This window comes from Wyeomyia smithii, chromosome 1 (genome assembly GCF_029784165.1).
Source record: "Wyeomyia smithii strain HCP4-BCI-WySm-NY-G18 chromosome 1, ASM2978416v1, whole genome shotgun sequence".
NCBI lineage: Eukaryota > Metazoa > Arthropoda > Insecta > Diptera > Culicidae > Wyeomyia > Wyeomyia smithii.
The window spans coordinates 188,950,170-188,965,083 of record NC_073694.1 but is presented as its reverse complement, the minus strand read 5'-3'; the positions used below and the strand labels follow the sequence as shown (position 1 = coordinate 188,965,083).

The following is a 14,914-nucleotide window of genomic DNA, read 5'->3' as shown; positions in this document are numbered from 1 at the left end:
CAGTTCCAGAGATATTAACAGAATTACAATAAGACACGCTATAACTCGAGTTTCGCTCATAATACCTCGGGGTGATAAAATTATTTTTTTAGGTAAAATTTTCTCAGGAACACGATAAAATTGTTTAATTTCAAACCAAAATATACTCGTTTGCCGAAAAATGCAAAAACAATACATCTGGCAACACTGTCGCTCAAATTATTATCATTTTTTTTTGTTTGATTCCTCAACTAAATTTCTATAGAATCCATGTACCAATTTATTTATAGACATCATGCTTTTCAAGCAATACAAAAAAAGAAAACAAGACTTTTTAACGAAAAATAGCACTTTTTCAAAAGAGGGGAGGGTCTTACGGAGCGAGGGGTGGACAAATCGGCACCAAAATTGGGATTTTCGCTTAATGACCTTAAATCAACCATTCCACAAAATTCGAGCCAAATCTGAGAAGGTCACGTACATGAGGTGTGCCAACTTGAGATGGAATGACCCGTATAGAATTTTTCTCAACCACGAGAAGGTTCCCGATCACAGTCATATCTTTTGCACTCCAGCACAGCACGAAACGTGCAAAGTGTTGTATTATTTTCATACAGTAGACTCCCAGAGTTAATTCAATGAAAAGTTTCTTGATTTGAGCAAGCAATAGTAGATTTTATGACTCGGTAAAGGAACAATCTAAACAATGCATTTGTTTATAGTGTGCGTAGTTCTGCATCGGTTATGCGGTCGTGTCTTGGATACAACTGTGTACTTTTTTCTATATTAGAAACAAATAATACACAACATTAGTTTTAGTAGTATATTTTTCTACTTTTAAGGATTGTTATTGTATAAAAAATTGGCATCTGTAATTTGCAAACGGCGAGGAAGCTGATGTCTTTGAACTGTATTGACAAACGCCGTATTATTTTCTTTTTAAATTCCATAGCATATGGTAAAATATTCCACTGCTATTTTAAACTTAAAATACTACTATAGAGACTTCATAGTATTGAAAGTGACACTCCGTCTCAATAAGATACACAAAAATTTACAATTTTGAAAAGCACATGTTCTGCCAGGACATCAGTTCTAAATGGATTCTAACAAAGATCAGTAAAAGCAAAGATGAAAAATAGTAGAAGGGTGGTATTCAAGACACGACCGCATGACGTTGACTACCGTATTCTTATATTCCATTGAAACAAATAGTATAGGGAATTCCAACGCTTCTTCAACGAAACTTTGAGGCACCAAAAGGTACCAGTTGCCGAATATTCTTGTTTACTGGTTAGTCCGTCCAGAATTCCAGCTATTTTAGTATTTTGCAGTAGCCATGTACTACTAACAGCCACCAGCATTACGGGTGAAACCGACACGAGATGATCGGTACTATTTTGTCTTTCCTCCTTTCAGCTGCTCGAACGGTGCCTTTTATATCAAGGCTTCGTCAGTTAGTTAGAAAGAAGGAGGGGTTAAGTAGATAGTGGAATGACAAGGAACGTAAATAAGCATCGGAAACAGAAAGTGACAACAATAATAACAACAAAGTCAGATCGATTGTATCCGTTAGTGCTTGGGAGAGGTAGTGATTGGCTGCGCGGTATGATTTAGACAATCGATATTGAGTACTAATTTTTCAATAGTGTATCTCAAACAATAGTTTGTTTTTGTTACAAAAATTTAACCGTTAAAGAATTTCTGATCGATTGATGCCAAAAGCTCGAAACCCTGATTAAAAATGACTGAAAAATAAGCGCTTAAAACCTGACCACTTTTCCCTGGTTTTCCCTGGTTGAATTACTAGATTTTCAAATTCAAGGCGCCTAACTTCGATATAGAGGTTAGTCAACGTCAAAAGAACAAGATATATAAGTGTCAGATCTACTCATATACCTTGCGAACGTCAAGTAATGTGGCGCCCTTGAACGACTCCCAGAAACATTAGAGGTAAATTTCTGTATGTACTGTGGTTGCTAAATTTCACTGCAAATCGTCCCAAACTCCAAAGCCGCAACCAGAAAACCTAAACCCAATAGATTTGACTCAAATGAAGGGTTCTTACGTTTTACTTCCGCTCGCCAACTTCCACTGCTATAGCTGTTGGTATACTGTAAACACGAGGATCACACCAGAAACGGGCTTCACTACAGCTCCCAATGCGACGGAAGTGAAAACTGCTGCTTTTGTTTCTATTCAATGAAATGTTAATCCTCTTTAGAGACAATCCACGTCTTGCCTTTGCCGGCTGAGCTCGGCGGTCTTCTGCTCGAAAACTGATATCACGTGTATCGCACACTTACACTAGACACAAATACACAGACGGCCCGCTGATATTTTCGGCTCCTCTACAAGTCGAGATCTTTTATTCAGCGATTTCAATTTGGGAATTCTTTGACTCGACAGTGAAACTTTCAATGCTTTGCTACTTTTTTGGCACACTCACTGTACTTGGGCTTGGGCTGCGTATGTGTGTGTACTTCGGTACGTGTGTACACCCGGTATTTTGGAACTTGAGCTAGAACCTGTGTCACTGCATTGCCTGCCTTCAGTAGAGCGATATATTTTATTTGGCTATTATCGCTATTGTTGGCGCAACCGAGAAAGCGCGCCAATATCGGGGTGCACTCTGCCTTTTTGTCTGGCAGCCACCGCGGACTATTTTGTGGACTCGAGCCGATTTAGTCTAGTCATACATATTTACTACCGCAATAAATACACACGTATACCGATTTCCCATCCACTGACACCGGGGTACAGATGTGCCTCCTATAGGTATCGAGCACAAAATTCTGAACAATCTCTCTTTCCACTTGGGGCAATCAGTGATTCCCAGCACTGAAGCTCACAATTTGTTGTTTGTATTAAATTCTACTTTTTCCTTTTCCATGCACTGCACTCAACTGACCTTTGCACTTTGTGATATTGTATTTATACTCTTACTTGGCAAATTGTATTAATTTTTTTGTTCCCTCTTCAAATCGCACCACCAAAATAAATGTAAACTAATACACAAGGGTACGCGCATAAATGTGCATCCCGAATTGCTTCCGGTATAAAAGCAGGAGAAAAAACGGAATGAAAACCCCCCCAACAAACCACGGCCTTTTCGCTCACTTTACCACTTTATTCAACCGAATGGACTACTTTTTTATTTTGATTTTCGAGTGAGCTTCAAATTTGGCCGACTTTCCGGTGCACCACAGAACCGTTCTTCGAATTCACACACTAAAGAAACCAGGTCAAACCGCAAGCGACGTTTCATTGACGAAATGACGAAACGGGATCCTGGCAACTGCTTTTACCGCTACGGCCATTTATCAACTGCATCGTCATCCGGCAGGAAGAAGCTCACATAAACACCTGCGGTTGGTTTTGTTTCGCACTTTCAAAGCGAGGATTTTCCTCAGAATTCTCCTGGCCAGGCGACTTCCCGGCTCAGACGGAAAACAAAGAAACACGCAATATTCTAGTAGAAATAATTTATCTCACTTCAGCCGCGCTCTACGGGGTAAATCCCAATCTCGCCTTCACTTGGAAACAAATTTAGAAAACGCTACGTTGCGTTTTAGCAATTCGTCATCGGGCTCTAGACACCCAACCTCACGTGGAAAGGCTGCAAGACGATTTTGCGTACAAGAACGACGAAAGCGTAGCTCAAAAATCTGCCACTGACTGTTCGATGTTCGCGTATCACTCGCAGGGAAAATACTGAGTTTTCCTTTCGCCCACTGGCACAAGGATGTGGGATATCGCAGAATCGGCACACGACTCGAGCACGATCGGACTCCTGCCTGGTGCTGTGTTAGTCGGCATCATAACAATCGCAGCTGAAGCATCCCGGTTCGGGCGGTGAACGCACCCCAAACTGTTCGGCTAGAGTTCGGAACTTCTCGTTCGCGTGACCAGAATTTTCTCTCATCGCTCATAATTTTCCACCCCGACGAATGCCGAAGCCTTTTCGAGAGGGAAAGGACACAACTAGCATATGATTTTTTCTTTCCTCCATTGATAAGATGGTGTGTAGCTCGCATCCCACGGTGGTGATACTGCAGTAGCAGCAGCAGCAGCAGCTGATAAAGAAACATTCGATTGAAGTGCACTTTCGGGAACGCGAGAGAGAAAGAGAATGAGTGAAGCTACGTAGACACGCGTGTTGCATATCACGTGACATACCGACATTGCAACATGTTTGTCACTACGACTCGGTAACTCATTCTCTTAGAATAATGATAAAGAGAGAGAGAGAGTGGAGTTGATTTTGATTCTTGCCACCATATGGAAGCGTGAAGGAAGAGGTGAGTCCCTAAATCGTATGTTTTTATGGTGGGAAGTGGCAGTAAACATTCATCACCGGCCTGGTCCTGTTACAGCTTCCCCGCCCAGTGTTGCTTCTCATTTATGTACCCTCGTTTGAAACCGGTACCTACTGATTGAGCAGTAACTTCTCGAATGCTTATCTCAAAGGCAGCATAACAATTTTCTAGTACTAGTGTGTGTGTGTGTGTGTGTATGTGTAAAAATCTGTTTCTAGATCCCATTCCCTGCAGTGTTTTTTTGAAAAAACCCGTTAAACCGACTAACTTTAGAAACGTATATTTTTTATACCATTTCAAGTTCTCAGTTGCGACCATTAATCAATGCATTGCTATATTCTGAACATGTATTATACTTCTATTTCAAGCAGTAAATGTGGAGCTGACGATTGAAAAATGTACTAACAGGGGAAATAGTTAATCAGAAATTTACGAAAAATATAGTCCAGCAGGTGGGACTTGAACCCAAAACTTCTAGAAGTTAGAAGTTGTGGGTTCGAGTCCCTCTTGCTGGACTGTGTTTTTCGTAAATTTCTAATCAACTATTTGCCTAGTTAGTACATTTTTCCATAGTCAGCTCCACATTTACTGCTTGAAATAGAAATAAAAATAGCTTGATTTGCATTATAGTCATTATAGTCGCCAATATTCATTATTCATGAACAGTAAGAGTTTCGGTGTTCAGTGATTATTTCTTAAAGTTTAGATATGCTTAAAACTAGTCTTAGTTTCATTCGGTTTTTGTAACTGAGAGTTGGCAAATGTTTGGACACGTATAACTTGAGACCCTAATGTGGTCATTCACCTCTGTCCAGCTACTCCTATCCCAACCTTCACGAGGTGCCGACCGGGTAACCAACCTCCGGCGGAAGCTGTGGACTGGGAAGGAGGTCGTACGCGGCTGTGTCCCTGTATTAGGGGCAGTGTACAACAGCGTCTGACCCGGAGCGGGCGGCTGAATTGTGGAATGCTGTATCCCGCCAGCTACACCAAAGATGGCAGTCTCATCAGCAGGATGTAGGTATCGCGACCCTGGTAAGGTAGCATACCGAAACTTTCCTTCAACCACGAGCAACGAAGTTAGAAATAAGGAACGGATGAATTGGCAAAGACCTACGCTACGAACACGGAAAAAGATTGAAATTGAAAATTGGGTACTTAGAACGTCCGATCTCTCAATGAACCGGCGTGAACTGGCGTGCTTGCTCGAAAACTACGGCGGCAGGGAGTCAAAATCGCAGCGATTCAGGAGGTTCGGTGGCTGAATTCCGATGGTGAGCCAAAATGCCGCCCGGCGGATACCATAACCAAGATGTGTATATTCGGGTGGGTGATATAATCAGGATGTATGCGTATGATAGGAACGATAAGCCACCGGTAATCTGCAGTGCTGCCAATATCTATTGAAGCACCCACACATCTCCCCCCTCTCTATAAAATGTACAAAGGAATTGTGCTGAAGTGTGGAAATAAAACAAACTTAAAAGAAAGAAAAAAAAATATTCCTCTTCATTAGAGATTTGATATTATTGTTTGCAAATTAAAACAAACAGTCGTTATTGTCTCTAGATTGAAACAAACATTTTCCTTTGAATGAAACAAACATTTTAGTCTTAAGTAGTTTCTTCTTCCACGTTGTAAACGTAGTTTTCGAGGTAGGATCTGGGTCTCTTCTGGTTGTCGCAAAAGTCTCTGTACAGGAGACCGTTCTCTGATTTGTTCACCACTGCTACTGCCTGCTGCGCTATTCATTTCGTCGGGCACCCTCCATTCACTCATCTTCTTGGTCTGTGATACCTGCCTCTTCCGGATTTGTCCGTTTTCGTCAAACAAAAAGAGCATACCATTTCGCTCTTTCGTTGCCGTATACTTCCGGGGATCAAATCGGGATTCTGCTTTTGTATGACCATGACGCTCCACAACTACTGTGTCTCCTGGTCCAACACGGCACACACGTGCTCCGCGTTTAGTGTCTTCTCGCTCTTTAGCTTGTCTTTTGGACTCTCGGTCCTTTTAATTTAGTAGTTCATCATTGAACGTGGTTTTTCCCCTACAGAGGAGGAGCAGTCCCCGCTTAATTTTGCGGCCCATCATCGCCTCTTCTGGTGGTATCCCTGTGACGGAGTGTGCAGCAGCGTTGTAGGCATGGATTGCCGCTGTTAGTTCTGCTTTGTAACTCGTCCCATTTGTAGCCACCGTAGTCATCGCTGTATTCACCAACTTCATGCAGCCCTCTACTAGGCCATTTTGCTGAGGATATAGCGGGGTGGAGAAGATGGCCAGAATATCGTGCTCTTGGCAGTAGTCTTTATATTCGTCGCTAGTAAAGGGGGGAACGTTGTCCGATTTTATGTGTTTCGGGTAACCCTCTCTGTCGAATACCTCATCCATCTCGTATTCTCGAACCTCGTAGACGGGACCGGCTTAGCAATTATATACCTGTATCGGTAGTCCACTATAACCAGGATCAAGATGTTATTAAACTTAGTATAGGGTCCGTTAAAGTCAATGGCGACTGTCTCCCACACCGACCCTGAGGCGAAATCTCTCTCCATGGGAGTAGGGCTTTCTGGTCTTCCGTTTGTTACGCAGATTTCGCATGATCTTCCCCATGCTTCCGCATCCCTTGCCATACCAGGCCACCATACGCGTTGTCCTAAAATGCTTTTAAATTTTGCCGTTGACGATGAACGTGAAACCCTGGGCGTCAATCCGGAGCTTAAAGTGTCATCCTAGCAGGAAGTAGGTGAAGTGCTTCACAGCCCACACAGCGGCCAATGCTTCACGTTAGTTCTGCGGGTACTTCTTTTCGGTTTTCTCCCAGAAACCTATGCACCCTATCATCCAGACTTCCCGTGCACGCGCTTTTTTTTCAAGCGACGAGAGAAATCTTTCTCTCGCTCGTAGAATTTCCATGCATGTGCGACGAGACGAGACACGTCACATGCAATTTGCAGGTTGCTCTTTCGCTTCTCTTTCGGTTCGGATTGCGATGCGCAAGGCGATGTTTCATCGCACTACGAACTGAGCGAGACGCTCGTACTGTACATACTTGATACAGCTCGTGCGCTACAGCTTGTGAGACTTTCTCGTGTACACAGACTTCCTGTACACGCGCTGAAACGACGAGAGGTTTCTTTTCTTTTTTTTTTTGTCGGTAAGAGACAGCGGCGCACCACACGTTGTTTTATCGCTTTACGAACTGAGCGAGACGCCCGTACTGTACCTTAGTGAAACTGTATATTAGAGAAATGACAAAGCACTCACCGTTGAGGAAACTGTCAACATCAAAACGGGCGAGCTGTATAATTTTGCATTGCCGTTATCCGTTTTGATGTTGACAGTTGCCTTAACGGTGAGTGTCTCTGCGTCTCTCTGGTGTATAGGCTGCCTACCGTACCTACATACGATACATGCCGTCAGACCCTTCTGAAGGTGTTTTAATCGGAAGAATTCACAAAACTATATTACTACGATCAGATTATCACGAACCTTCAGAATCTGATTTGCAATATCTATAGGTCGCTTTTACGCGGTTTTTTTACGTGGATTCCGGAATTTACGCGGTATTTTTTTTTTCTTGCGGATTTCGGTTCCTCTTCACTCGGATTACAGAATTTACGCGTTTTTTTTTACGCGGATTCCGGAATTTACGCGGTTTTTTACGCGGCATGTATCCCCCGCATAAAAAGCGACTTTAGTGTACTCAATTCGAAAATTCTATCCAACATCAACATGTACTTTCTAGTACATGTATAAACAATTTCAATGGTTTTACTATTTTAACTCCCGAAAAACTTATGTTGTAATTTCAAACCACATTTTTCATCCTTAGAACTACAAAACAGAGTTCTATCATAAGATAGTCAATGACATCTAAACCGACGAAAGGAACACTTCTGTTAACCAACGTAACACTCTGCATCCGGTGCATTTTCGTACCGTTAGCATAATAAGTATAGTAACAAAACGTTCTTAATTCATGTTAACAAAAGTCGGATGAATTAATCACAGAATTTTGAATTGATAAATAAATAAACTAGGTTATATCATTGATAATTCTAACGGTGTTTTGATGCATGCTGCTATAACACCGTAAATAAAAAAAAAAACATAAAATCTCCTGCCTGTTCCTGTCCATTCTGCGCAAAATCAATTTCCTTCTCGCACCATTAGCGCAAAGCAACATCCCAGTAAGAATTGTCGGGCCGATGTCGGACCAATTCGCGTCCGATTCTCCGATAGATCGGTCCGACAACGGGTGGACATTTGGCTCAACATCGGTCCGATATCGTGCTCAAATGCAACAAAAATGTCGGACCAGGGTTCATTCGCTCCTAGGGGTTCATTCGTCTTCGTGCGTCGCGGGCGAGAGGGAAGTTTAGTTGTGTTTGTTTTGAAGCAAGTCCGGTGCGGCTGGCATGCGGACTTGGTCAAAACAAACACAACCAAACTTCTCCTGCCGCAAAGAGATCACGATGGCGGGGTGTGCGATTCAATCTTCATTGTATGCGACGCAGCAACGGCGGTGTGCAGGTTGCTTTGTTTTGATTATTTTGATAGCGCGGTTTTGGATTAGAGCGCTTCACTTATTTTAGGATGGTGCATGATTAATTATTTTTATCCACTATATAAAAATGGATTTACGTAACGCAGATTTTATTGATATTATTCCCGCCGTTACTGAGGTGCACAATAAGCACCATCATTTTAAATCGTTTTAAATCAAGAAAGTAAGCGGTGACATGTACATTTTATTGAAAGAAAATATTCGTAGAGTTCGAAGCAATATATTTGTGAAACATTTAGGGTTTCTTAATACATAATTGATATTAATCACATAATGTAAAACGTGGCGACGGGGCTGTGCAATTTATACCTAGTGGTGTGGGATGTAGTAACGGCGGTGTGCAGGTTACTTTGTTTTGATTATTTTGATAGCGCAGTTTTGGTTTAAAGCGCTTCATTTATAGGATGGTGCATGATTAATTATTTTTATCTACTATATAAAAATGGATTTACGAAACGAAGATTTTATTGATATTATTCCCGCCGTCACTGAGGTGCACAATAAGCACCATCATTTTAAATCGTTTTAAATCATGAAAGTAAGCGGTGACATGTACATTTGATTACAAGAAAATATTCGTAGAGTTCGAAGCAATATATTTGTGAAACATTTAGGGTTTTCTTAATAATAAAAATTGTGATATCATTCACATAACGTAAAACGTGGTGGCGGGGCTGTGCGATTCAAACCTCATTGTGTGCGATGCAACAACGGCGATGTGCAGGTTGCTTTATTTTGATTATTTCGATAGCGCAGTATTGAATTAGAGCGCTTCATTTATAGAATGGTGCATGATTAATTATTTTTATCCACTATATAAAAATGGATTTACGAAACGAAGATTTTATTGATATTATTCCCGCCGTCACTGAGGTGCACGATAAGCACCATCATTTTAAATCGTTTTAAATCATGAAAGTAAGCGGTGACATGTACATTTGATTACAAGAAAATATTCGTAGAGCTCGAAGCAATATATTTGTGAAACATTTAGGGTTTCTTAATACATAATTGATATTATTCACATAATGTAAAACGTGGCGACGGGGCTGTGCAATTTATACCTAGTGGTGTGGGATGCAACAACGGCGGTGTGCAGGTTACTTTGTTTTGATTATTTTGATAGCGCAGTTTTGGTTTAGAGCGCTTCATTTATAGGATGGTGCATGATTAATTATTTTTATCTACTATATAAAAATTAATTTACGTAAGGCAGATCTTATTGATATTATTGCCGTCGTTTCTGAGGTGCACAATAAGCACCATCGTTTCAAATCGTTCTAAATCAAGAAAGTAAGCAGTGACATATAGGTTTTATTGCAAGAAAATATTCGTAGAGGTCGAAGCAATATATTTGTGAAACAGTTAGGGTTTTTTAATACTTAAATCTGTGATATCATTCAAATAACGTAAAACGTGGCGACGGGGCTGTGCGATTCACATTTCATTGTGTGCGATCCAGCAACGGCGGGGTGCAGGTTCTTATTTTGATTACTTCGATAGCGCAGTATTACATTAGAGTACTTCATTTATAGGATGGATCATGATTAATAATTTTTATCTACTACATGAAAATTAAATCCCTCAACGCAGATCTTATTAATATTATTCTCACCGTCCCTGAGGTGCACAATAACCACCATCATTTTAAATCGTTCTAAATCAAAAAAGTAAGCGGTGACATGTACGTTTTATTGCAAGAAAATATTCGCAGAGGTCGACGCAATATATTTGAGAAACAATTAGGGATTTTTAATAAAAAAAATTGTGATATCATTCACATGACGAAAATAAATAAAACCTAACTTTTTTTCGCTCAACGTTCAACCTATACTTCGAAATTCAAAGCGATGGCATGTGTTTTTTTTTATTTGATATTCAGACGAGACGTTTGAGGTGGAATACTGACCCCGTTCGATTTTGGCAACACGTCTGAATTCTACATGTTGCCAAATTCGATCCATGCCAGAAACGAACGGTTTATTTTCATCATATTTTGTTACTTTTAATGTGACCAATGACTTAGACTCTAGATATGGCCACCAATGAACTAGTTTGTGGATTCCAAGTCGTTATAGGTGACGCTTGATGGGTTTTGGTTCAATAATTCTGATGTATCTGGAACACATTCGGGATAGGTCCGCATGTGGCCTTCGGCGACCTAGACACTTTATATGACCACCGAAGTAATTAAAGGCATGGTACGGTTCTAATCACTGTCATTATATTACCCGAGCATGGTCCGGTCATATATCCGGAACCAGTTGACCGATTCTGACAAGCCTCCTTTGCAACATTAGGGACCATAATATCGGTAATTGAACTTAAATCGGTTAAAGTAAAAACGAGAAAACTTAAAAATATGAATAAAAAAACCGTACGTTTTTTTTGGCCTATGCGCCAAAATCGAACAGTGTCAAAAATGAACCGTACCAAAAACGAAACAAGCCAAAATCGAACGGGGTCTGTAATTGGTATCAGATTACTAAAGATATTATTCACGAGACTACGAAAAATATACAAAACCGTGACTTTTCATGCTTAATTTACTTCTAAATCAAAATCTGAAGCGATAATATGTGTTTTTTCTATATTAAAATGTTTTTTATTGTTTCGGATAGACATGTGTGGGAAAGTTATGGTATTTTCTTCTTCACTAAAAATTGAGTAGATCATGCTGAATCAGGATTTTTTATGCTCAATTTTTCTTCAATTCAATGTTCATAGAGATGATGTGTGTTTTTGCTACATTAGAATGTTTGGAAAAATTTTTGAGGAGAAATTATACTTATACTGACTATAAAAATTGAGATATTATTTACAAGACTACGTAAAACATGCAAAATCATGACTTTTAATACTTAATCTACCTCTGAAACGAAATTCAAGGCGATGATATGTGATATTTTTTCAATAAAATGATCGTTGATGTTAAGAAAAGACATTTGAGGAGAAACGACAGGTATCTGTTCACTAAAAATTGAGATAACATTCACTACATAAAATATTCATAATGATGATACTTAATGCGTAATTGGCCTCTAACTCGAAATTTAAAGCGATGATAAATAGTTACATTCAAGTGTTCGGTGTTTTACATTGAAATACTAGGAAAAAAATTTGAGGATATCTGACATATGAAGAAAATATGGAGATATATTGCAAATAATTTGATCTGATAAAAATAGAGATATTATTAATAAAACCACGTAGACATGCAAAATCATGAATGTTAATCGCCCTTTAATTGATGAATTTCAATGACATCAAACTGTTTGTTTCAAATGTGCACGCGAAGTGATGTTTTTGAATATCCATATTTAACGCAGGAAATAGTAGTACGGTCAGTTTTAATTCCGCGGTTTTGTACGAGTTTTTTTTAACTCGAATTTTCGAACTAATGCGTTTTTTTACGTGATTTTTTATGCTTAACAGCGCACTAGATGCGACATTATGCGTATTTTGTATAAGGTAGAAAAACCGAATGTCGCAAGTCATTGTTTTTGATTTGCAGCTGGAACGGTACTGTATGACAAGTAATGTGTGCCACACATCCCAGACACATGACGATATTTTCATTAAATACGTAACTACAATCCCAGCTGGTCTCGAGGTACGATGCTGGCCTAACAAGCCAGTCGCCGTAGGTTCGAGTCTCGGCTCGGGAGAGACTGTTAGTGTCAGTAGGATCGTAGCGCTAGCCCCGCAATTGTCCTGTACACTCAACAGTTGGCTGCGAAGTCTGTGTATAATAAAAAACAGAAGGTCGAGTTCCGATACGGAATGTAGCACCAAGGCTTTGCTTTTTTTTACGTAACTACAAACATTGTAACAATCATGATTAATCTTGCAGATTATTTGACCTAAACTTATGAATGTTAAAAAAACAGCAGATGACCATTTACATCCTACATCAACTCCAGCTCTCATATTTTTACTTTGTGGAGGTAATTTCCGGTATCTGGCGGACAGCCCAAGGTGGTCAAATTCAATCCAATCGTAGTGTTTTCAGAAACAGAATGATACCCAGCCGTGCAATGTCCGGGGCAGTACAGTGTTGTCGTCGTGCGAATAAAAAATATCGTTGCCGACGATATTTTGTGCTTCCCGGAGCGGTTCACGGCAGCAACTTGCGAAGATGTGACTATGTGGCAGTGAAATATTTTCGTTTTTTTTTTGCATTCGCTTCACGGCTTGGACTCTGCCCGACAGCAGTGGGAACAGCGCTTAATTCGCATATAATTTTGTATAAGCAATCCGAAGGTGAATAGGTATGACAAGAGTGAATACATAGAGTGGCGCAGAGTCTGAAGCAAGAAAAACCAAACGAACCAAACGATCAAAATAAACAAATTTTACTACTTTGCTAGACTTATCGGAAAGGGTATTATGATTATTAAAAAAAGCTTACAATAAATTGAGTTTTTTATTTTTTTTTTTATTTTTAACTTTTAAGAAAGCGTACAATATATTGAATTCAATTTAATTTAATTTATTTTTTTTTTTTCGTTTATGTATATGTGCATTCAATTGTGTAGGTTTGTTTGTTCGATCGATGTCGCAATCGGTGAATCGTTCGTATCAGTCTAAGAAGTAAAATAAAGTAAAAACATAAGTAACTGGTCTCATAATGGAAACATGGAATTTTTTACCTATGCTTTCCCGCAGAAGCAAGTCTCCCGATCCCTTTGAACCTTCTAGCTGATCGTTGGACCATACTGTAATGTTGTAAAGAGTTTTCAGAAAACAGTTTGGAGGCAACAATTCATCATCGGCAGCAATTCCAGCAGCAGTAGCAATAGTCCCAGCAGCAGCAGTAGTCTCAGCAGCAGCAGTAGTCCTAGCAGTAGCAGTAGTTCAGCAGCAGTAGCAGTCTTAACGTCTTTTGTTGTTTTGTTGTTGAATCTACCACCCGCAATAATTTTACCATGAAAAACACTGTCGGTGACTTCTGAATGCATATAAAAAATGCCTAAAAATGGCTGTGAAGATACATAACAACCCCTCTTTTCATTGTAAAAATGACAAACACAGTGTTTTTTATTGTTCTGAACAATGATATTTAATGTAGAATTGATGTATTTACAATAGAAAACATAGTCAAATTATGATAAAGCTATATACAATTACAGCGATCGCTAAGGTTTTTTGATGTTACTGTTTTCGGGTGCTCTCGTACTGGTTTCTTTCACTTGAGTTTGGCATTGGAAATCTTGAAGCACACCAGGTATAGGTCACAGCTTCCCGTTGGCTGCGGCCACGTACAGATCCCGCTCGTAATGATCATGAACCTATTCAAAATGACAAAAAACATTTTATTCATCACTTGCAATTATTTTCTAGTTTACTTACACTGCAAAGTCGGGTGTTTTCGGTAGTAAAATAATCTGCTGAAAGACAGCAAACGTCCATGCGTAGCTTTGTTACTATCGGATTCTTTGGAAACCGTAGTGTATCGCCAGAGTGTTTATCTTCAAACAAAGTGCATTATGGACCAGTAAATACACCTCTATATCATCGGTTGAAGGAAACACTAACACAACTCAAAATTTTAAGTATTTGATGTCAAAAACTGTCAGCTCACAAAGCATCTAGCATAGTTGTGTCCATTTTGTTCCGCTAACCAGAACAGAAGCTTATTAGACCACAAACTTTCAAACGTGTGTTTCCCGAAACAAGTACGTTGATTGATCGTACGCACCGTCTCATTGTTTTTCAAGGGACCCTAGGAATGTATGCAAGATTTTTCTCAACTAAAAAACTAAAAACTTGGTGTCTAGTAAATATTATTGATATGAATTTTATTACAACCGAAATTTTGATCCTGATTCGTGCCATGTTTATCGTGGTTCGGGCCATTTAAGATTTTATTTCTTCCTAATAATAAATAGAAGTGGAGCATTACAAATTGATGGAATACGTGATATAAACGTACTTTTGTGCCAAATACAGTTATATTCTTCATACTATAATAAAGAATAATGTAAAACATACCCACATGCATATGAGCTGTTGCGGAACAGAGTGGTCTATGTGCCATCGAGCA

At 39.6% G+C, this 14,914-nt stretch overlaps 1 protein-coding gene across 2 annotated transcripts in view; it reads right to left on the bottom strand.

Annotated features, from left to right (window-relative positions):
• LOC129718361 (limbic system-associated membrane protein) overlaps positions 1-3,780 on the bottom strand; it is a 966,807-nt gene extending 963,027 nt beyond the window's left edge. For both annotated transcript variants that reach the window (XM_055669073.1, XM_055669074.1), the window contains exon 1: positions 2,048-3,780. The gene's annotated coding sequence lies outside the window, so the exon portion shown is untranslated. The remainder of the gene's footprint in view (positions 1-2,047) is intronic.
• Between the last annotated feature and the right edge of the window lie 11,134 nt (positions 3,781-14,914).